This window comes from Limulus polyphemus, unplaced genomic scaffold (genome assembly GCF_000517525.1).
Source record: "Limulus polyphemus unplaced genomic scaffold, Limulus_polyphemus-2.1.2 Scaffold810, whole genome shotgun sequence".
Taxonomy (NCBI): domain Eukaryota; kingdom Metazoa; phylum Arthropoda; class Merostomata; order Xiphosura; family Limulidae; genus Limulus; species Limulus polyphemus.
Genome location: NW_013666420.1, coordinates 245,801 through 255,688, shown reverse-complemented (window position 1 = coordinate 255,688; position 9,888 = coordinate 245,801). Strand labels below are relative to the sequence as shown.

The following is a 9,888-nucleotide window of genomic DNA, read 5'->3' as shown; positions in this document are numbered from 1 at the left end:
CTACGATTACAATTCGTTTGTATTGTACTAGAAATGTTACATTTAAAGAAGCACTGTTACGATAAAGATACTAATTTGCGGGTCTCTGCTAGTTTTGTATAAAAAGTTCATAATAGCAATGTTGAACAGAAATTTCGCTGGTTTAACTGAATCTGAAAACTTGAATGAGTTGTAAGTTGCCTGGACGTTAAGTGAAACTATACGTATTTATCACCCAGTAAAAAACACAGTGGAAGTTCCTACTTAGATTGTTACACAATCTGGCTCTCCACTGGAATCATGTGTAGAACTGCAGTTTTTCTTCTCTCGGGACAAACTCGTGGAGAACTAAATGTGTAGAAAACAAAATACAAAATACTTACAAGAAGACCTTTTAATTAATGTTTAAAATCCACATGGACAACACAACCTTTTAACAAAGAAGTACAACTTCATTACACAACTTTGGAAGTACTTAAAAAAAACTATTTTAACTAAGGTTTAAATTGCCTTATGATAAAACAAAACCCTTAAACATGGTTCACAACATAGTTCATGATGAGATCACATTTATGTGATGAAAGAATACAATGCTAGTGGCAATATTGTTAGTCTATAAGGTACAATACAGAACACAATGCTTAAAAAAACTCTTTGCCAAATGACATGATAACAAACATAAAATACCCTTTAAATAATTTCGCTAAATTTATTGTGTACCAGATTGCTTTTGGTCCCAAATAACACGACTCATGTATAAAAGTTCAAATTAAATCGAATTAATCACATTAAATGATGTATTTGATATTAACTAACTATTTTGACCAGTTCTTTATGTCGATGGTGTAAGAGGCAAAAAAAAAAAAAAACAACAACAAAAAATTACTCAATATAATGTAATATGTGGACACTACCGGTAGTGAATGGTATAAAACGTGAGGGTAACTTGAGGGTATTGTTCTACTTTTTTTACTGGTTATGTTGATAAACATGGGCATCGAGAACAACCGCAAGCTTAAAAATCAGAAGTAAGGCGTTGGCCGAAAACAAAAATAAAACTCATAGGCACGAGTATGTAAACAATGAAACAGAAATATGTTTCCGGAGCCGTGATCGTCTAGTGGTTAGGACATTGCGTTGTGGCCGCAATAACCCAGGTTCGAATCCTGGTCGCGGCAAGTACTTTATAATTTTCATGTATTTCTACTTTTTATTGCTCAAATCGGTGTTAAAACAGTAATGAAAATTAAAGCATCTGTTACAGATGTTTTACATTTCTATGTTCCTCGAAGCATTTGACGGCTATGTTTTACACCTGAATGCTGTTACACTGAATGTCCTATAACCAACACAATCATGGCACATTATACTTTATACCTTATACTGATCTATCTTATGTAGTTATATATAGTTATAAACCTGAGCTGTAAGTCCTTGGAAAATTAAACACAACGATGATATTAAACTACACTCTCTTCAAAATTAAACTTCTATTGTAAATTTTGACTTGGCTCATACAAATTCTAAAATGAAATTTGTACATGAACATTCACACACGCTAAATTGCTTAAGGGTTCATAACCTTCGGTAAAAGGGTCCCTTAATAAAATATACGTCACAAACAAAAACATTTAAACAAAAAATGCCACCAATATTAGAATTCATCCTTTTAGTTACTGCTGACGTTTCCTTTTTAAGTTATATATAAAATTAGTGATTTCACTTAAATGTTTTGGTCAGTCCATGACACTAATATTGTAGCAGGGAGTAAACATAGAATTACTCAGCATCATGAATATGTGGACAACAAACCCCTCTTTTGAACGACATAAATACATGTGGTAGTTTCAAGGCTAACGGTTTTCCACATTACAACAGTTTCGTTTTGAGTATAAAGTATATTTTAGTCTTAATTTTCAGTATTTGGAAAATTCCACTTAACTCTCCATGAAGATTCATGACAATATATAGGCCCATTTGCTTGAAGGAATTTACATATATAAGTTATCACTTACGCATTCCCATTTACTTTCAGAACTTATTAGAGACACAGCAAACCAGAGTTGTGTGTAATTATATCTCTAATATTAAAAACTACATTGAAGTTATCCTAATTTTGTTTGAGTAACCTTAACTTTCAATAAATAGAAGTCTGTATTTTGTAACCGTTGAAGCTGATGGACTGATTTTATCTTCAACACATATCACTTCGTGTCTAATAACACTGGAATCAAAATAGAGTCAATTTGCTTCAACTTCAACTGATAAAAATTCACATATTTCTATCTGGAGTTTAACAAAAATATTAGCTACAACGCGGAGACGCCTAGTTTCGTAAGATCTCTTTTAACAGGTTGAGAAAAATACTTCTCTTGGTATAAGAATTTCTAACTGATATATTTGACTGATTAAATAATGATTCTGGACAAATACATATGCTACAATTAAAAAAATATCGTAACAAGTATTCCATATGAAGTGATGTCATTGTTTCATTTTGTTTCTTATATCTACAGATGTAAACATGAACATCAGGTGACATTATAGTCTAAGCTAAAAGCGCTGTTGTGTAGTTGCTGTCTCAACCATATATTATAGGACGTTGACCGAAGAGGAACGTCATCTATCTTTTGAGAAAAAGAAAACAAAGAAAATTGTATACCATGCTGTGATCGTCTAGTGGTTAGGACATTGCGTTGTGGCCGCAATAACCCAGGTTTGAATCCCAGGTTTTAAAGAGGAAATATATTAAATTATACCGAGAATTTCTTTATTCCTAATCATTTATAGTTAGACAGCTTAATTAGAAAACGAAATATTATTATATGTCCTAATTGTTATTATTTTTTATAATGTTTAAATATAAATGGTTGTTTCTCTATTCGAAATTACACCATGTTACCAGATGGCAAACATAATAAAAATTAGTTTTCAGGATACATTTTGTGTTTTATTCGAAGTAATTTTGAATAATATTAACATTGTTTGTGTTGAAAACAAAAACAAACAAAAAAACAACGAAAAAACCCAGTTCGTCTATGCAAGCTTTCTATTTCAAGGATGTGTTTTAATTAAATGACATATCAACGTCATCAAACTCGTCCTTATAAATACACTGCCTGATAAATATCGTAGATTGCGAGAAATCAACTTCTGAGTTCTGTGTTTTAATTATTCATTATCATTATACATATGGGTGATTCATCTTATATTACGTTTAATCTTGCAGCACTTCTATAAGCTCAGATTTCAATAGTTGAAACTTGTTTTTACATCATTTCAGCATATTGTAAAACTTATAAGCCTTAACTATTAATATATTACTATGTATTATGAACTTTAAACATTTGTACAGGTTACATTATATATCTTAGAATAATTTGACACATAAAGTTAATAACAGCAGGGTCGAACTGGAAATTTGTTGAATCAGTTGAGTCTGAAAACTCGACTGAGTTGAAGGTTGAGAGAGAAATCAACAGACTGGGCACATTTAAGGTCAAATGAAACCATCTCTATTTATTACATAGCGAGAAATCAGTGTAAGTACTTGCATAGACAGTCAAACAATCTGTCTCTGTAATGGAATCGTGTGTAGAACTGCATTATTTCTTCTCTCGGGACAAACCGTTGGAGAACTAAACATGTAGAAAACCAAGTAAAAGTAATCTAGAAAGATAAATAGGTTTCATGATCGAACAAAACTTGATTTTTATGTCTTTCACGATGTATGACCATGTGACTGGTCACTCTTTCATAGTATTCATCGCCTAGGGCATACTGATATTACCAACTGTAGGATATCACTGCAGTTTCGCAGGAAAAAGAGGGTGATACATGATATGAAAGTGAGACAAGAACACAAGGTTACACTAGAACCGAGAAACCTCAAAGATTTATTGATCAACTGTTTTTATTCCAAAACATCATAGAAACAAGTACACGAAAAATTCGAAATTTTCTACATCACTGAATGTGGTTGAATTTATAGGGCATGATATACTGAACACACGATACACTCGTGTATCACAATTCCACCCATCTATGTTTCAGGCTTGACCTCAAACTGACAGTTAAAGATAATTTTAAGTCCTATTATCTTTAAACTCGTGATTTGGCCAAGAAGAACATATGAACACCACATGAACAACACAAACCTCTAACAAAGAAGTACAACTTAATTACATAACATTGGAAATACTTATAAGAAAACCCTTTACCTAAGTTTCAAAATGTTTTATAATGAAATAAAACCCTTAAAGATGATTCAAAAGACAGTACGTAATGAAATTACTTTTATTTGATAGAAGAATACAATGTTAATGGAATAATGGTTGGAGACGGCTTGAATGGGTAATGAAGAAAAACTTTAATATAAGTTTAACATAACATCAAATGTATTAGTCTCAAAGTGGGTTCCTCGTCATCGAATGTTAATGGAAATATTATTATTCAATAATACATAATACAGAACACAATACTCAAAAACCTTTATCATCGACATTTCACAAAGGACATAATAACATTCTTTAACAAAGAAATACATAAAATACCCTTTAATATTAAAAAATAGATAAATAAATTGTTAAAAGCATAAAAATTAGAAATAAATAAAAAGAACAGAAATAAAACCAAACAGAAAAACAAAGAGATACGCTGTTTGTTTTGAGAGTGAATAGAACAATAGCATTAAAGGAGAATACAACGAAAAAATAAAAACCTTTAACAATATATTACACGTTTAAAATAAACGTTATTGAAGCTTATTTAGTATTTGTGATAATAATCCTGTTCCCCTTGCATCGAAGGACAGTCTAGCACGATACCCCAAGTTGACGTGGAAGACCAAAGCCGTTCATTGGTGAACATGAACATCAGGATTGTTGAAAACAACATATTAAAATTAACTATTTTGTTTGTTTGCTTATTTGTTTGAGAGCAAAGCCACATTGAACTATATGCTGTGTCTACCGCAGGGAATAGAATCCCAGATTTTAGAGATGTAACTTCGTAGACTTACTACTGTCCCATCGGGAAACCTTAAGTTTATTACATAAAATTAAACCTTTATTAAACAGGATTTAGAGATGTAACTTCGTAGACTTACTACTGTCCCATCGGGAAACCTTAAGTTTATTACATAAAATTAAACCTTTATTAAACAGGATTTAGAGATGTAACTTCGTAGACTTACTACTGTCCCATCGGGAAACCTTAAGTTTATTACATAAAATTAAACCTTTATTAAACAGGACAGTAAAAATAAAAAATAAATACCACGTACATCAAAACATCAACCATCAAACTTTAAATGAAAGTTCAATAAACTTGAAAGACAAAAAATTAAAATGAAGTCTAATCATTTCTTACCCACATACATACTCATACAGACGAGCAAGAATATGATGCATTCTTACTGTATATACAATACACAGTTAACAAAAGATGGAAGAACACAGTTTAAAATTCACTCGTAACCCAAAGATAAAAACTCTTTAAGTCCCTCCTTCTTTTTCCACACACGCTCACATCTGTGGTAGAGTAAGTGTACCGATATTATACTATACAAATGAGAAACTCAAAAGTACATCAAAAATTAATATATTTCACAAAAATTCACAGCTTAAATTGAATCAGTTGAAGTTTTGATCGCCTCACTTTAATCCCACCAACAGATTATCCAGGTTTGTTTTGTGACTGACCTCTGTTGACAGATGAATATCATCTTGTACAAGAGTTCTTTTGGTGTCAGCGAGCCTGACAACAGGGGCTACAACTCTTGTAGATAATGAGATGGAGGAGTTACTCTACACAAAAGGTAGTTTCCCATTATCCAATTGGCAATTACGCCATCTAAGTGCCTTTTGAGCAATTGCACTTGCCCTAGTGTTGGACAGTTTATGATCAACTTAAGTAGTTTCGTTGGGAGCTGAGTGTTAAAAGCGGGTAACAGAAAGCACCCCTACTGCCACTAATTTGGCCGCTACCTTTTCCTACAAAGTCACCCTGACCATCCCACAGTGTATACCATGTTTTAAGTATATACATATTGAGTTCTTAAAGCATTACTTTGACCCGTCACCTCCCAACTTCGTCCTCTAGGACATGTAACGAATTTGTTATTATATATTTATTTTAACATCGACGTTGTTTAGATTAAGTTTATATTTAAAAACATGCGTAGCTTATAATGTTAAATATGTATTGCAAAACTCCCGCCAATGTCCAAAGTTGTAGAAGATTCTCGAGAGTAAGAATCAACAATATACCTATATACATAAACGTTTAAATATAGCTCAGTATTGTTATATAATCTGAATTTTCTAGAAAACCTTTCCACGCCTATAAGTACAACCAACACGACACGCCAAAGTAGTGTCTCTTAGTAGTTCGCTATAATCAGTGTGCTATAAACTTCGAAAGCTATAACTGTAATTTTTATATCGCTTATCAATCGGAAAACTTCAGATATTTGACCAGGAATATTTATAAATTTCTAACGTTACAAATCGTTTAATTTCAGTGAATTCCCATCAGACATTAGTATTTTTACGAAGACATATAAATTAATCGTGGAGAGCTCAGCGTGTGGAGCAAAGGACAAAGCTAGCTAGCTTCCCGGCGAATCGTACTTTCATCAACTCGTAATTAACTCGCTCATCGCAAACCCTCGATAAGATATCAAGGAAGTTCCGGACTACAAAGAAAACTTTATAGTGTTTGTAAGTTTGCGAAACTTTTGTTTATAAATCTTTGTTTGTAATAACTATTTGTAATAGTTGTTATTGTAAATTATATGGTTGTGTGTATATTAAAACGCATTTATATTAAAAACGAAAACGGTGTGTAAATTGACGAATATATCGGAATACATTTACATAATAAATCCAATATACAATTTAATTACTAAATTTAAATTATCAGTTAACTCGGCTTCGGACTGTTTGGAATTCTAATACGTAACAGACATTATGGGCTTAAGTTTAATATTGTTTGATTTTGTGGACTTTAGTTTTCTATTACGATCATGTGGCTGTGAAAATAAACAAATCAACTCAAAACTTGAATTAGCAACAAAGAAAAAAGGAATAAACAACTGTCAAGTTGACATAAAAGATTGACAGTTTAGAATACTTATAGCGGTAATAATAACTTTCGTGTAAGAAACGTCCTAAGCAAATAAATAGCTGCCTATTTCTGATTTTAAATTAAATGACCTATAACTTACTCATTTGATGAAAGAATCGTTAATTATTATAGAAGAATGACAACTCCATTTATTGTAATTGTGATTACAAACTTTGGATATATAGAATGTGAAACATAATTCACAAAAAAATAATGAAAGGACCCCCCATACTCACGAACAAAAAATACTTGTACTTTATATATAAATAAGAATAAGTTTACGTAAATCTGTTGCATCATATTTAGGGATAAACCTTAGTACACTTCCCATATCTCAATGTATAATAGTAAACATTTATGGCTTGGATATTAAAATCAGCAATAATGTGAAACATTAATCAAGGAAATATAATCAAACACAAAAACTTATGGAAATATTATTTGTCTTAGTAAATATTAATCTTTAGACATATAGGGGTTATATATAACATTATATATAAATATAATATTATATATAATATTATGTTCGTTTCATTACGATTTAACAAAAAAGATGTTTTGTCAGTTAATAAATGGCAAATAAGAAAATATTTTCAATTAAAGAGTTTAATTTTACAAAGGTAATTGTAATTAAGTAGATAAACCAACAAATAGCTTTAACATTCTATAAGAATGTTAAACATTGGTACTTCTATTGAAACGTTCCATAAAAGGTGAATGGATCAAGAGCAATGGTTAAAGATAAAGTGTGGTAGTAGAGTAAATACGATTTAGTATATCCTGCTAAGATAGTTAAACAAGGATAATAAGAAGTGAACTTATCATAAAGTGCAGGTAAACATATCTATAATTAATATAAAAAAAATGATTGACTATTTATATAATAATGGAGGCCTGGCATGGCCAGGTGGTTAGAGCGCTCGACTCGCAATCCGAGGGTCGTGGGTTCGAATCCCCGTCACACCAAACATGCTCGTGGGGACGTTATAATGTGACGGTCAATCCTACTATTCGTTGGTAAAAGAGTAGCTCAAGAGTTGGCGGTTGGTGGTGATGACTAGCTACCTTCCCTCTAGTCTTACACTGCTAAATTAAAGACGGCTAGCGCGGACAGCCCTCGTGTAGCTTTGCGCGAAATTAAAAAACAAAAACAAACAATATAATAATGGATGGATTTTGAACAAGAAACCTGGTAAGTATAAATGTTCCTAACAGCTGTGACAGGAGGTAACGCAGAACTTCCTTATAGCTTTTAAAATGTAGATTTAATATAGAATACGTTTATATAAAAGGAAACTATTCGTTTCTAAACTGTGCTAAATATATCGTTTTTATATTATCTACCAAACTAAAGTACTTTCTCGCAAGGTCGTAAGGAAAAACAGGAAACTGTTATATTTGTCTGAGAAATCGAAATGTATTTCAAGGATTTTTTTAGCAGAAATGCTAGCATTTAACTTAGAAAAGCTATAATGTTCAGGAAACTATTATATATATTTCTACAAAATTGTTCTCATGAAATGGAAAAATATTTCACAGAATTTGGACAACACCGGAAGTTTAAAGATAACGGATCCTACATTACAACAGTTACAAGTTTAGAATTTTTTTTTAATCTAAATATTGTAACAACATTAATATTGGAAATCTGTTATTTCCTGTATATGTACAATAAACTTGAACGTCACATAATGAATAAATCTATAAATGTTACGAACAACAACAATATCTGCAGGCAAAACACTCATTAATAAGTCGTTATCTGAAGACAAAATAAACTCATGGAGAAACTGTCAAAATAAAGAATGAAGGAAAAAGAACTACATTAGCGTTCTGTGGCTGTTTTTTGGTTAACATTATGCGTTGTGGCCACAATAACCCATATTCTGATCTTACAGACAGCAATTTTCTTTCAAAATTTACAATTTTATAAAGAAACTTGTAAAGTAAAGAAAAAATTTAGCTTTGGTGTTCTTTAAAACTAAAAGAACTATACATGCACATATATATATAATCTGTTTGTATTACACAGTCCAATCATTGTACGCTGTAATTGTCACGTAGAGTGTATTTTTAAAAGAGATATAACAGTAGTAAGATTTATTGTTTTGAAATTTTCGTACTTTTATAATAGTTTTCTTTACTTGTAGTGTATAAGTGACTGTTGTAATTGTCGATCAAAGGACTATAAGCGCATAGACCAACCCTTTCGAACTGATAGGCTTTGTATAATTAGCAACCTTACATCCTGACACTATACATAATCACTACACACACTGCTTAATATAAAAAAAAACACCTGATATAATGAGAAATATACTTTTAGTTATTCATAATCACATCTGATTAAGTCTAGTCTTGAATCATGTTATACATGCGGTTAAGTATTTTATATCAAAATAATGTTGAATATGGAAATCAGCAATTAGCGTGTTAATTACAGCCTATATAAAGTTGTCGTGGAACAGATTGTATCAGAAGTATGTTTTTGGCATCGTTTGGAACACAATCTTTTTATTACCTAGAACACACACAAAAGTTTATTATATCGGTTGGGAAAATATTTCTCTTCGTATATGAATCTCTAAGTAACGGATTTCTTTCATTGGGTAAAAGTTCTGAAAAACTAAATATCGCAACAACAAAAATCGGCTCAAGTTTGGAATGTTAATGAATTAATGTCCTTGCTCACTTTGTCTGTCTTACGTTTAGGTAAACATGTTGTTGCGTATTCCAATTTCGAATAGTCTGAAACTGAGTTAACTGATAAATTTAAATTTA

General features: G+C 31.3%; 1 non-coding gene across 1 annotated transcript; it reads left to right on the top strand.

Moving 5' to 3' along the window:
- Positions 1-1,085: 1,085 nt before the first annotated feature.
- Positions 1,086-1,157, top strand: Trnah-gug. Its single transcript has one exon. It is a non-coding gene; the product is annotated as a tRNA-His (tRNA).
- Positions 1,158-9,888: the final 8,731 nt, after the last annotated feature.